The sequence below is a fragment of the Pseudopodoces humilis genome, chromosome 9, assembly GCF_049639895.1.
Source record: "Pseudopodoces humilis isolate 2021_Gansu_Grassland_sample_001 chromosome 9, ASM4963989v1, whole genome shotgun sequence".
In the NCBI taxonomy this organism is placed as follows: Eukaryota; Metazoa; Chordata; class Aves; order Passeriformes; family Paridae; genus Pseudopodoces; species Pseudopodoces humilis.
In genome coordinates this window covers 16,390,273-16,404,516 of record NC_142208.1, presented here as the reverse complement: position 1 = coordinate 16,404,516, position 14,244 = coordinate 16,390,273, and the positions used below count along the sequence as shown (strand labels likewise).

Below are 14,244 nucleotides of genomic sequence, written 5' to 3'. Positions count from 1 at the left end.
ACAGGTGTATTGAGAGGAAAAGTGCTTGAACCTCTAAAAGGGCAAAAGAGAAAAGCTGATCTTCCTTCATCCCCCTGCTCCCAACTACACAAACACTTCCTGTCACAGCAAAGAAACAGCAACTGGATGACTAAGTAATGATAATGACTGCTGCTCAGTGCACTGCTGGGCTCTGATTAGATGGCCTCTAACCAGGTTTAAAAAAAACCCCAAGAAACAAAACCCCAAAGAAAACACATAGGCCATTTCGAAAAGGCAGGACTGATCCTAATAGGATCAGCATAGTGCTCAGTTAAGATGCTCCAGGGTCATTGTCTCTGTCCAGAAAGACCAGATCCTGCACTTCAGTGACTTGGAATGAAATAAACAAAGACATTGCCCATCAGGCCATGAGCTGCTCCCACGGCCCTTTGCATCAAAAGTTCCATAGCACAAAAAACACAGCTAAACAGGCCTTGGGGAACATCCACCTCTGGAAACCCGGGGGTGTTGAAATTTTCACATCCTAAACTAACTGTCCTGTGCCAAACAGGCAGGAGCTATGAATGTATGAGCAGATTGGGAAGACATTAAGGAAAACGTCTGAAACACACTGTCCCTTCCAGAATCTCTGCCTCATCGACGCTCCATCTGTTCCCAAAAATTCAATGGAAAAAATGAAAACTCCATTTTCCTGATTTCTTTAAACTCACTCTCACTGTTACTTCTCTGGTTTCTGGCACAGTGCGGCATCATTTAAACCTCTATTACAGTCTCTGATGGGCAGAGCCAGTGTGGAGGTGGTGTGACCAACCAGTTGGAACCAAAATCACATTCTGGGAAACATCTTCCTCTAGAAGACATTCTGCTATGACCCAAGGGAAAGAAGACTTCTTACACCTTACAGCAGCTTGTCTGAATAACATTCAGCATTCACCCAAATCAACAAATTCCAGAACTGAATAAGGCAGCAGCTATTGACCAGCAGACTCTGGGAAATCTGGCTGTCAGTAAGAGAACCTTTAACTCTTTAGCAACTCTCTAACAGTTCTGTGTACACTAAGGGCACTTTTTCTCAGTTACTGAGCCTTGGACCTACTGTAGCATTTTCCACACTTTTCCCTCACCTATGACAACAAAAGATTCAGTCAATTTATACCACTGTGGTTTCACAGATTAACTTCGTTTCCAGGTGCACTGGGTAGTTTTTTTCCTTCCCCTGGGTAGATATTTTCCTTCCCCGTCTGTGACTTTGGTCCATCTTGACAGGCCTGGAGCTGTTTTGCATTGCAGATCAATGCCTACTGCATTGATGTAGTAGGCATTTTTCTCTCATATAAAAAAGGTAATACAAAAAGGGCCATTTAGGGCTCCACCTAAGCTGGAACAGGGGCAAAAGGATAAGTTGTTCTCCTTCAGACTCCCATATGAGCTATTCAGGCCCTGGTACTCAATGCTATGAAGTCCCTGAAGAACAATGCTATGCCTTGATGTCACACAAGAGCCAGTAGGGCTGAGCAGGCTTCACGAATAAGGAAGAAGAAAATGCAGATGTCATCTCTTGGCTGATGACACAAGTCAGCCATAGCACAAGCATGAGGCACAGTGACTCCCAGGCATGTCTCTGAGAATCAAGGCTTCTTGGAGATGGTCTTTTTCCAGATCAATGTCTGACTGCATATTTCTGCCTGGAAGAGAACCAAGTATCACATTCTCTTCCCTCTAAAGCAGTCAAACTGAGGGGAGGGAGCTTCCATCCCTTTTGCAGCCAAAGGACAGGCTCATATTCAGGCTGGGTGTAAAACAGTCCATTGTCCCAGTTCAACAGTGGGGTCAATGTGATTTTGCTTATAAGGCACTAGTAGGAGAATGACATAAAATTTGGCTTGATACATCCCAAAAGTTTCTCCAGCTTCCTATCCAACAGCTTGAACTTTAATTCCTTAGAGAGAAGTAATTAATAAAAGACATCACCATCAGCTAACAACAGCCTCTGCATGTTCAGCATGCAAGAGGCTGATGCAGGCTCACTGGAATGTTTGTGTATCCCCAAAGGAGATAGACATAAGCAACTCTTGAGAATCATAACGTCAGTATGGATGTGACTCTGGCATAAAGACAAACATCAGGTAAATAAAGAAGTAGCCAAAAAGAATTTCAGGCTACTCACACCAGACAGCTGGATGAACTTTCAGGCCCAACTTAGGACAGGATCTTCTGATGACGACTTGTACTCTTTCTCTTCACATGCAACTGCTACATAACAGCTCATACCTACAAACGTCAGAGAAAGAAATTGCTTTGGTACAGCCCTCTCTGTAGATGTGTTGGACAGCAGGACTAAAGGCACTAATAAGCATGAAGTCATTCACAGAAATAATGCTATTTTAGATGAAACAATTACCTCTGCTTACCACGTAGGAAGTGTAGCATAGTTAGTATAAACATCAGTCTGCCCAGATCCGCATCCTAGCATCCTCTGTGTGAGAACCAATATTCATGGTTGTCTCCAGGGAAGGCAGAAACCACATCCGTTTTCCTGCTTTTCTGTTAGAGATTCCTCCTCAAGCAGCAAGGAAAGCTGAATAGCACAAATATTCATGACTCCTTACAACCTACAGTCTGTTTGCCAATGTAAATCACTGTTGATTTCAGCTTCATTTAGTATACTAGTGTGCAAAATGCAAAAAGAAGTAAATGCACATCTATGCTGCTATCCCTGATGTGTGAATAGGCTCATCTGATATAGAGCCTGGGCGGGGAACTACGGGTAACAACATCCATGAAATGTAACTCCCCACTGCCAGGAGTAAAGAAGGAAGGGTAGGTAGTAAATGTATTTTAAGAAGCATATACATTAGGCTGTCTTCAGACAATCCTAATCCTTAGGATACACAGCTAGACAGACACAGAGGCAGAATTCACACAGAAAAATTGTGGGTTTTTGCATGCATTGATGGTTACTAAATGAAATTATTTAACTCCAGTCCAATATTAAGTCTAAATGTAAAGACCTGACATAGATTTGATAGATGGCTGTGCACCTTTATTGTTTCACTCAATAACATTAACAGCAGTCAGCTGGCCTTTGCAAACTGCCTTTGCAGTTTGACTTATACACTAAGTATTGACACCCCTCATTTTTAATCATGTCATTTATCAGGCTGAATTAGTCAGCCAGTCACCCTGAGCTCCTGCTGTACTGAGTGGAGAGAGGGATTCTTCCAGAAGGCAGTGCAACTTTTCTCTACACTATCTTCTTCATACTTCTCTGTATTCAAGAACTTTAAGAAGAGATTGAATAGACCAGCTAGCAAAGTTTGATACCTGTGCTGGATGACTGAACAAATCCTCATGTGTTCTATTCAAGTTCTGAGAGGAGTGAAGTCACGTTTCTTTCAACAAGCAGGACCAGGACCTCCAAGGGCCTTGTACAACCAGCCTGTCAGCCAGTAAGCCTCACCAATTAGATATTCTCATAGCAGTGCACATGGGGCAAAAACACAATATAGAGAAAGCAGGTGATGCCCAGAGAGAGAAGAACACTCATAAGGATTATCAAGGACCTTGCATAGGAGCCATCTCAGACCACATTTACAGAGCCCCAATAATGTGATGTTTTCACAAGCCTAAAGACTTCTTTTGGGACCCATGAAGATCCCAAGCAATGATCCAAGAAGAACCAGGATAGTTTTTCAATAAAACTAAAATAGTCCTAAGAAAACACAAGCTCAAACAAATTAGTTTTCTGTTGAGGATGGTCTAATAGCTTCTCCATCTCCAAGAAGCAGAAAGGGATCAGTTAAAGGACACACGTTTGAAAGGCCTATTGCTAGTACTGGAAAGAAAATTTCCTATAAAGATGTCCAGAGTATGCACCAAGAGAGAGTTAATATTCCAGTGGCAAGGTCAAGCCCTGGTTTTCCTGCAACACAAGAAGCTGCTCGGCTGGCATTGGCTGCAGTTTGTTTGCTTTCTCAACCTGCCTTGTCCTTGTGAGTTGGCAAAGGCTGAAGTTGGCCAGAGTCCCAACTACCAAAAGCTGCCCAAAGCATAGAACTGTTATCACAAGGACTAAGAGCAAGACTGAGAGGGGGAGGAGAGAGTAAATGGCACAAAACCCAACCGATAGAAACTTCTCTGGTGCTGAAAATTGTTACAAGTAAGGCTCTAACCTGGCACATAGCCAGGGAGCTCAGCAAGACAAGAGAGTACAGAGGAAGGTTTTGACTGGTCTCTGCCCCAGTCTAGAAGTAACACCGAAATGTTAAAACTTTCCCCTTGGAAATATGCCCCAGTTTAGCTCCTGGAGGACCATGAGAAGCTATTTTTGCTGAAAAATCTATGCAGGACTTACAGAAAGATTCAGTTTAGACGAACTTGATACCCACTGCTGTTGGAGTACTTCACTTTCTGTCAGTGACAGCAAAATTAGGGAGCTGAGAGTGTCAGAGTGAAAAGACACCATACTGAAAAGTTTTCAACATATTTTAATCCTAATTCTGTTAGTAGTCAGCTGCATGCTGACTTTATCTGTTCTTAAGAGTTTGATTTCCACCATAAAAGAAAAGTCTGATGGAAGAGTTTCTAATAATACAAAAGGTACTTGGATACTGCCTGCACAAGAAGCCAGCAACTGGCACCAAGGGTAACTGAGCTGCTCAGTGAGCTACAAAAAGCAACTTCCACACAGAAACTTTGAATGAATGCAGCAGGTCAGTAAATCAAGCAAATGCAGAGGAAACGAGAAAAAAAAACACAAAACCAAGCCACTCCAAAAATCTCACCACACTGCTGATAAAGAGGTTTCCTTGAAGAGTTTAGAGTTTTCCTCCTTCCTTTCCCCCCCTCGCCCCCCTTAATTATTATAACTAAGGGTTTCCCTAATTCTAGACACATCTTGAGTTTAAAACAAATAAATCACTGTGGCTTAGAGCAAACTGCAGATTGTGTGGTTCTGATGCATTGAGCAACAGCCTCAGTCTGACCTGGTACACAAACCTGGTATAAGAAGCTTTCCAGAATGACACGGGAAGGGAATAGCAGGAACACCATGGAGATGAGACTGAAGTACAAAAGTAACAAGGTCTACAGTGTTACAGATGTTTCTGGAGGTTGTTTTATTCCATGCTAAGGACTGATACACTGACTGACAAAACTATGATAGTGCAGAATCAAGCTCTCTTGCTTCTTCTCGCTTTTTCAGCCTCTTTTAAGAGTTGGACAAAGGCCACACTCCAACCACATCCCTATGGAGGAAGGAATGCTGACAAAGGCAAAAAGGAGAGGTGAGAAACAGAAGAAAATTTCTTGTTGCAGACATTGGCCAGGCATGATCCAGCAGGGCAAGTCTATGAATACACTTATGAGCCCTGACAAGGACACCTAGTCCCAACTAACCCACTGTAGATACAAACATCAGCTCAGCATGCTGCTATTCTTGCAGTAATTTTCCACACTTCATAGTCTGAGCTCACACACAACCAAGCAGATAGCACAGCTTCCAGTACCCCCTTAGGCAGCAATGGAAAACACTCTCCAAGTGATCTCACACCTGAACACAACAGGAGGGCACACACACAGCCTCCAGCTCAAGAACTAAAGGTGCCAAGCAAAAGAAACATAGGAATCTCACATTGTTTTCAAGGTAAAAAGAGAAAGGGCCTGACCCTGCTTGATTTCATCATGCTGTTTATACAGCGCCCTATGCTTTGTGCAGTGAGCTGCAAAATCAAAGCAAGTACAATGGCAATGAAAATATAATCAAACACATCAGTGTGGGACCAGCTTTGCAATGGAAAAGCAAGGAGCTGGAAACTAAGATCAACAAACAATACTCAGATCTAAAGGCCATTTAGAAAACAACAAATTCAAGTAGCTCTGTAAGACTACTAGGATAAAAATATTATATTTTGCCATTGTCTACATAAGAACAGGCAGCCCCTTTTCAAGGAATTTAAATGGACAAGACACATGAGGGAGCAAAAAGATGCATGGATGAGGAGTGATTTGACCTGATCACACCAGAATCAGTGCCAGGAACAAACTGTGACTCCAGCTTTCCTAGCACAATGCTCTTTTCATGGTCTATACTGCCTCTAAGGCTGAAAATTGACACCCACCTTTTGAAAGCATTTTCACTGAAAAATGCTTGCCACTATCCCACCTGCTGGAGCTTACAACTCCCTGCAGTGCTCAAGCAGAGGTGTCCAAGTGAGCACTTTATAATCCACAGAAGGCTGAATTCACCAAGTTAAACTGAACAATGAGTGACAATAAATTATGTTGTAAATTATTTTCTCAATGCTGATCACACAGTGCTCACTTGCACCCTTTAGCTGGCAAAGCTGCAAGCGAGGCCAACCATCAGTAATGGTAAAGAAGCAGTGTGGAAGGGAAGGCAAGGGTCCCTGTCTTCAACCTGAGCAACTTTTTGCTAAATTGATGTTTATCCTTGGTCTCAGATATAGTTATGCCATTCCACCCTGGAAGTTTTAAGAGTTGTCATTCAGGTCAGAGGAGATATCAACAAATCTTCTGAAAATTTCTTACCTGAGCCACTCCATCACAACAGCTCTAGCTTAATAAGTATCAAAATGCAAGAAAAATGCCATCCTCAGCTAGTGCAGCAAAGACCAAATTCTGATAATATTTTTGTAACTAAAATTATTAACAATAATAATAGTAGTAGTAGTAATAATGATCATCATAAAACTTACTGATAAGCCATCTCTAATATCTTTGGGTTTTGGACAGTTTATTAGATTTTACAAAACAAACTGCCTATATGCTATGAATATGGACTGCTTAGGGACAGATGGCCAGAGCTCAGCCTGTCCCTATGGACTAGAATGACTCAAAGAATATTACTTTGGGATAACAGAAATACTAAAGACTACAGTGATGCTGTTACTAATCTACATGCAAGGCCAAATCCTGCTAAAGCATGTCATTTTCAGTGAAGTCAACAAAAGAGGCACAAGTACATTTCAGGGTAGATCCTGATTTCTCAAGATTGGCTTAGATTTTCTCCAATATAAAAATGAACTCTTCTGCCTGGCAGACATTTCATTTTAGTGAGCTTAAGTAAACCAGTTGCATTCTTCACCCACTGCTCGACAAACATGACCTATATAGTATTTGACCTTCAAATGCAAATTCCTTACATGGACTACTTGGGTTCAACTCTTTTGAGAAAAACTGCCAGCACATAACAGATTAGCTTGAGATGCCTCCTCAGAAGAGGCTGCTGCCAAAATTCCTCTTTCAGGTTTGTTCAGTCCATGCCCAAAAGACTGCTTTTACCTGTCCAAATGAGTCAGCAAAATCCATTTCACATCTTCTCCAGTACAATTCAGGCAGCATACACCTCCATGGTACAGGCCAGCAGGGCCAGCCTGGTGCAAAGCACCCGTTTGCTCAGGTGTGGCTCTTTCTGCTTGGGCATACCAGCAGGCAGCATTCCAGCAGCACTTTGCAGAAGAAAAACTGCCCAGAAGCAGCTAATACTTACAAACCATTAATACAGGCTTCTCTCCAAAAAATACCCATTCAGGCATGTAGGAAGCTGGAGAGAATGGTAAAGTGGCAGCTCTCAGTCTAACAGAATTTAAGAGCCCATCTGCACACAAAGTGAGAAGAGAAGTGGGTATCTGCAGAGCAGGCATCCCTGTTTCTTCTACATCCCCATCTCAAAACTGAGGTCAGGAATAAACAGAAAACAAACATACAAAGAAACAAGCTCATGCCACATATCAACAATCACAGAGAACCAAGCTTGTAGATCAACCCTGATCCACTCTCAGGTCCTTAAGATGTAATTTCAGCAACACACATTTCATTATCCCTACAATTCACTTGATACCTCTTGAAAGGAAAAAAAAAGGTGTCACCAACATGTAGATGGTGATCAGAAAGAACAACACTGCAGTGATGCCAGAGCTCAGGGCACATTCTCACTTTGTCGCAGTTTTCCATTAGCTAATACTGTCAGCTCCAGAGAGGTGAGATATGACTTCCCCCAGAGTAATACCATCCAGATACAGAGGTTACTCTCAACTGACCCCAACCTAAGTGAGATTAGAGTCAACCCCTCCCCTTCCCACCTCTTTCACCACCTCTATATTTAACCACAGATTAACTCATTTCCTCTATCCACATGTAAGATTAAAGAGCACCAAGCGCTGTCAGCTCAAGCAGCTCAATGCATCCTCATGTAAATCACCACTCAGTGCATGTTTTAAAGTATGTCAAGGAGGAGAATGAGTCACACCTTCATACTCACAAAACCACACACTTGCTTCTCAAGAAGTAAAACTGGCTGGCAGCCCAGGTCCCCAGAATAGTAAGAGATATCTCCAATTCTAATCTTTCCCTGTCTGTTACATAAATCTCAGAGACATAAGAAGTGCCACTATTTACCAACGTGTTTGAATGAAATGTGGGTCAGTGACCAAAGCAAAGGGTCCAACACAGTGACCCGGCCTTCAGGCACTGCATTGATTACACTTCTAGGAGGAAACAATAGCCCCTCATTCCAGGGAGAGGGAAAAATAACGCAACCAAATCTCACCAAGATCTCATGCTCGCTGGGTTTGGTTCAAAGAGGCTGAGAACTACAAAACTGACTAGAAAAATAAAACACCAGCAGGGAAGAGAGAGAGAAACAGAAAGTAATGAAAGACTTCTCAGCCTGCAATGCCGCTCACGAAGGGCTTCGTATAAGGATGAAAATGCTTCCCTCAGATTGTAGCTCTCCACCCACTGCAAGGCAGACTCACAGGAAGGAGAGAGCTGCTCTACACTGTGAGGGAAACAGCAGCTGCAGCTCTGGGGCTGCAGGGATCCCACCCTTGTCTGGTCACAGCACTGCTGTGCTCCGTCCCTTCAGGGCTACAGCCAGCACCTGACACTCCCATGGAAAGCAGGTGCCTTTTGCATTTGTATCCTCCCTCTGCATCTCATGACAGTCCACCAGAAAACAGCATTTTATTTCCACCTGACCTCCCTGCAAATCACTTGGATTTGGCTCTCCTTTATAAGATCTTTATCACAGCTTGAAGAAAACTTTAGGAAGTTGTAAATAAAGCTGGGACTTTAAATCCAGCCACATGAGTTAACTCCATAGTGAATATAATTTTTCACAGCTAGCAACTATGGTAATGAATTTTACCTCAATGAACACAGAAAGGGTGAAGCATGCAAAATTGAGAACAGGAGTAAATTTCTTGCCTTAGATTTTATATCAGTAATCCTTTAAAGTAAAAGCACTTGTTCTCCTCATCTCCCTAATCTCTCTTGGTCAAAGACTTCAAGCAATGAGGTTCCCCTTAAATTCCAGTGGCTAAAAAAAGCCTATTTCCCTATTTTTGCCAAGAATAATAGAAATTCAATGTGGACAGCAAGCAGGGAAACATGCAGAAGAGCCACTGGTATTTGCTTCAGCTGAATAGCTGGAATTAGTTGTCAATTCCCCTTACTGTATCCTCCAACTGCATTGCCTGCCAAAGGGGGCTACTAAAAAAAGAAATAAAGGAAAGAAAATGCTTACGACAAGCTTATGACACATCTCAAAAGCAATCACTGCATCTCCATTATTCAAGAAACTCTGGAACTATGAACAGATGGAAATGAGAAAAGAAACAGTGGAATGACAAAGAGGATTCAGCCATAGATTGCAGGAGCAATGGGGCATGTCAGGCAGATGTACCATTGCCAGAGCAGAATCTGTCTGATCCAACATTGGGAATGCATTGCCTGTGAATGAAATCAAAACATGCTGGGCAAAGACAGACACAACTGTTAATATTTGATGCTGCCATGCATATGCCAAAACAGAGATGAACATATACCAAAATACTCTTTTACAAAAAGTAAAGTGGCTGAAACCTCCCATGAAAAGAAAGATCTACCTTGCAGGGATTAAAAATACCAAGGTGATGGTGATTCTCTTTCACCTCAGGCATTCCCAGAGGGCTATAAACAGATTGTCATGATTTTCAATTTGTTTAAGAGTGTATTTTGGGGTGAACATGTGTCAGTTTTGCTTTCTGGCAGTATGAGGTCACTATATAAAATTTATGGCAAACTTAGGACACATCTAAAAATCAATAGCAGGCCTCTAGTGAGCTGAGAAGCTGAAACACTGAACAGATGGAAAGGAGAAAAGGAACAATGCACTGCATGGGGTCACTATCAGTTCACAGAAAAGCTACAAGACACGCAGTCCATGAGCTGTGCAATAGATGTGAAAGACTTCTCTGCTTTCTCTGTACATTGGCTCCATGTTGCAATGAAACTGCAGGTGTGTCTCATGGAAGCAAGTCACATTTCTTGTTTCTATCCCTGTCTGCCAATGTGCTTACACACCACTGCCCCCCGTGTTTGCACACATGCTTATTTTATTTTTCTGCTGAGACATTAAAAATGGAGTTATTTTTGTTGCTCTTGTAATTCAGAAATTAAACTCAGACCATGAAAACATGGTCTATTCTTGGCAAAACAAAGGGCAAAAGACTCTTGATCAGGTCTACAGGAAAAGAATAATACTTCCTGTTCTAAAGAACAAATTAATGTTTCATATTTCTTTAAGCCTCACGTTGTTTTGATGTCTTTATACATAACAGAAGAAATGAAAATTGATTGTAACCACTGTAAGACAAAAATTCTCATCAGATTCCCTTCCAATTCTGTATTTTATGCCTGAACAGTGCAAGTGACCGAGTAAGTGCCAAAGTTACATAAGGTATGATTGTGGCAACGTCAATAGTAAGGCATCCTTAAAATGGGTGAAAACAAGTAACAAAGAAACATCTTCTGCTTAGACAGCCTTTCTGAAAGTCTAACCCTTAATCAATCATCAGCTCTCAGAGGGTCAGTGTTTGGGCATGGCACAGCTACTTCTCACTGCAGGGTATTGCTACAGGACGCTGAAGGGAGAACACAGGAGACAATCTCAAGGCTGCTATTTCTGCTGGATAAGGCACCACACTGCCTAGGGTAGTAGGATCTTACAAACATGATTTAAGACAATTCCTCCTTGTCTTAAGCACAGGAAGGGAATAATGAAAGGAGCAGCCTCAACCAGATATGTGGAAGTCCAGGGACCACACCATTACCTGAGCTGGGATTCATAATGATCCAGGCAAAACCCACAGTAAGAATCAGGCAGATTCTTGAAGCAGCAGCCCAGAAAACCTGACTCGTTAACCAATGTATAATTAAATAATTCCAAGGAACCTTGTAAGATCAGACAACTGAATCAAATCAATGCTTAAGAGAAAAGCTGACAAGTATACATTGAGGTTACAAAGAAGGATTAAAGGAACATTTAGCTGAAAAAGATGGAAGCATAGAAGAAAAGCCAATTAATTTCAGGCTGCAAGTCAAGTAATGAATTAATAATTGTGAAGCAGAACTGGGACGCACTGATTTATCCTGCTCCATGCTAGAAGAAGGCATAATAGATATTATTTTATAAAAATAAATTTTAAAAGGTGGCATGAAAATCAGCCTGAAGAATTTATTACCACAGGACAAGAAGGGAACACTGTAGAGAAATCTCTACTGGCTTTCAGAAATGATTAGACAATTATATTAACATAAATAATAGCTACAACTGGCAGGGCTACACAAAGAGCTTCGAGAATAATCAACCCAAAGGCATCTCTCTCTTCCATTTGCAGCCCTGTACTTTTGCCTTCAAGGCAAGGTCTGCTCTTTCTGAGTCATTGCTGGAATTAAACAGGTTGTAAAATTCCTGTTTGGCCCTTACATGATTTCGTGTGTGATGGATGCTTGAACCATGGGTTCGGATTCTCAATAGTTTTGGGATGTGCCAATGCCAGTGAGCAAGGCTGAAGCTTTGTCTGGTAGAAGGACTGGCAATTCTACTCCTTTAGTGAGCTGGAAAGCTAATGAGCACAGCAACAAGTTGCTTACTTTAGCTCAAGCATCCTCCCACTAAAGTCTGCCCTAGCTGTGACTCAGTCTGCTCTTGTGAATGAAGATGAGCGCCAAAAAAACCCATCTTTGGTCCTCATACTCAGACCTCCCTGAAGTCCACAAGATTTGACAGATTCATTTCACATATAATGACCTTAAAATTCACCCTGTCTTCAACAAAGCCCCCAGGCTAAAAAACAGCCCAGATTTATAAAATCCGCTCTTCCAATAACTGAAATAATTCCAAAATGTCACTGCAAAAATACTGAATTCTTCACACATAGCTCTAGTTGGGTAACAATGTCCAGTCTAACCAAGAGTCTCCTGGGGAATTCTTGAAGCTTGAACCCATTCAGAATTGCCCTCAAAGACTTGCTCTAAACTATATACAATCTCCCAGTTAGTTCAGAATGGACACAGCACAAAGTGCCGCCTCCCAGTCTGATCGCACTGTTGGGTACTGCACATCTAGTATGGTGTTGTCAGCTCCTGCAACGTGTGATGCTTTCATACAGTCATACATGATGGAAATGAGAGATCGCATGAGAGAGATCTCAGCTTTCATCTAAGATGAATTGAAAAACTCATGGTGAAGAAAAAAAACTTAGAGAACCAGGAAAGATCAGAACAAGAAGGCAAAGAAAAGTAATTCTAATATATATTCTTACATAAAAAACAGAGACAGTTTAATTTGGGATGGGACAATCCACATTCTGATTCAAGAACATCTGAAGAAGCAATACCATGAACACAAAACTTCACACGGCCCTCCAGGCATTCACTCTTGGGAAATACATATCCTACTTAGGCACAGGCCTACAATACAAAGGACAAAAGAGGAGAAATTCAAAAAGAAGCTGAAATGCTAAAAAGCTAAATACTTGGTGACGTTCCTCAGAAGTCCACTGCCTTCCTTTGACCACCACCTGAGTGCTCTGGGTGCTGGGACAAGGCACTGTACTCAGCTGAGGATCCCTCAGCAGAGCTCAGTCACTTCTGCTTGTGCACACTGAGAGCCAGAGCAGCAAACATGTCAGACTGCTGCTACATCCTGCCAGGTGTTCAGCATAGCTGGAAAAAGCCCAATCTGAACAAAATCAGAGGTTTTCTTCAGCCTCTTAGTACTGAGCCTATGGTGTTCAGTGTAATTTCAACAGCTCAAGAGAAGGAAGAGTTGAATCCTCACAGGGGACACTTGCTTTCCCATCTGTCCTTCATGAACATACTTGATGAGAAATTCTGTCTTCCCCTGATGCAGGAGGATGTGTCATGGTCAGCCAGAGAAACAGGAGAATGGGATGTTGAGCTCAGCAAAAAGAGGCATAAGTGTCAAAGAATTAGTTCTCCTTGGTCCAGCTCCTTTCACAGTTTACTCTGTGGCAGGCATGAAACAGAATCCTGCCTCACAGGAGGGTTTCCTTCCCTGTGAAGTCAGAGGATACTAACCCATAGCAGGTGAAACGTGGAGTGAATGCGGAAGGTGAAGCCATGCCAGCTCTTGTGCCTTGACTGATTCCCACAATATCTGCGTTTTTCTGCAAAATCTGCATCTCATGCAGTAACCAGGAATCTTAGGTTTCAACTACACAAAAAACCAAGGTTCTGTGAATGACTACTCTGCACAACATGGGGTTATACAAAGACTCACGAGCAATCTCTGAGCTAGCTGCTAACTGGCTACAGAAGCACCATGCTCCTAGGCACAAGGAAGGCTGCTGCTAGCCCCACCTGTGATCAGCTGTTTCACATGGGTATTTCCCGTGTAAATCTACACCTGGCCTAGGCAGCTTTTGCCTCTTACATTCATACAGGCTGACTTCCCCTTAAAGACCCTTTTTGTTGCCTCTGAAGGCCCAGGCTGGGCATCATCCTTCAGAGCCAATAACTATCTGGATTTTCTGCAAAACTGAGTGCTGTGCTTCTACTGCCGAACAGCTGCAATGGCTTCATCCTCTTGCAGAGTGGATATAGCCATCCTCCATAAGGACTAATAATTAATTTTTCTTTTTAATTAGTGGACTGTATAAATATTTAAGAACCTCTGTTTTCTTTGTGACTACAGAAAATATGTTTGAAAAATTATCAAAAACTCAGAGGAAATAAAAAACCAAAATGGCACAGAAAGATCCTGGTACTATTAAAAAAATCACATATCTAGTAACATTACACACAACAACCTTGCTATTGCATTGAAAGTCCTTTTATTCATTTGGATTCTATCAAAATGCAGAGAAACATACACTTCATATCTAAATATCTCACAAAATGTGAGATATAATGATTAGTTAGGAATGGAGCACGTCTGCTCAGAATGTACAGAAC

General features: G+C 42.0%; 1 protein-coding gene across 17 annotated transcripts in view; it reads right to left on the bottom strand.

Annotated features, from left to right (window-relative positions):
* The window catches only part of SORBS1 (sorbin and SH3 domain containing 1), a 164,655-nt gene that overhangs the window by 82,182 nt on the left and 68,229 nt on the right, over positions 1-14,244 (bottom strand). For 9 of the 17 annotated variants that reach the window (XM_088059985.1, XM_088060006.1, XM_088059992.1 and 6 more), the window contains one exon: positions 2,150-2,253. The exons of 7 other annotated variants lie outside the window; for them this stretch is intronic. The gene's annotated coding sequence lies outside the window, so the exon portion shown is untranslated. The remainder of the gene's footprint in view (positions 1-2,149; positions 2,254-14,244) is intronic. One more of the 17 variants, XM_088059990.1, reaches the window with a different exon arrangement.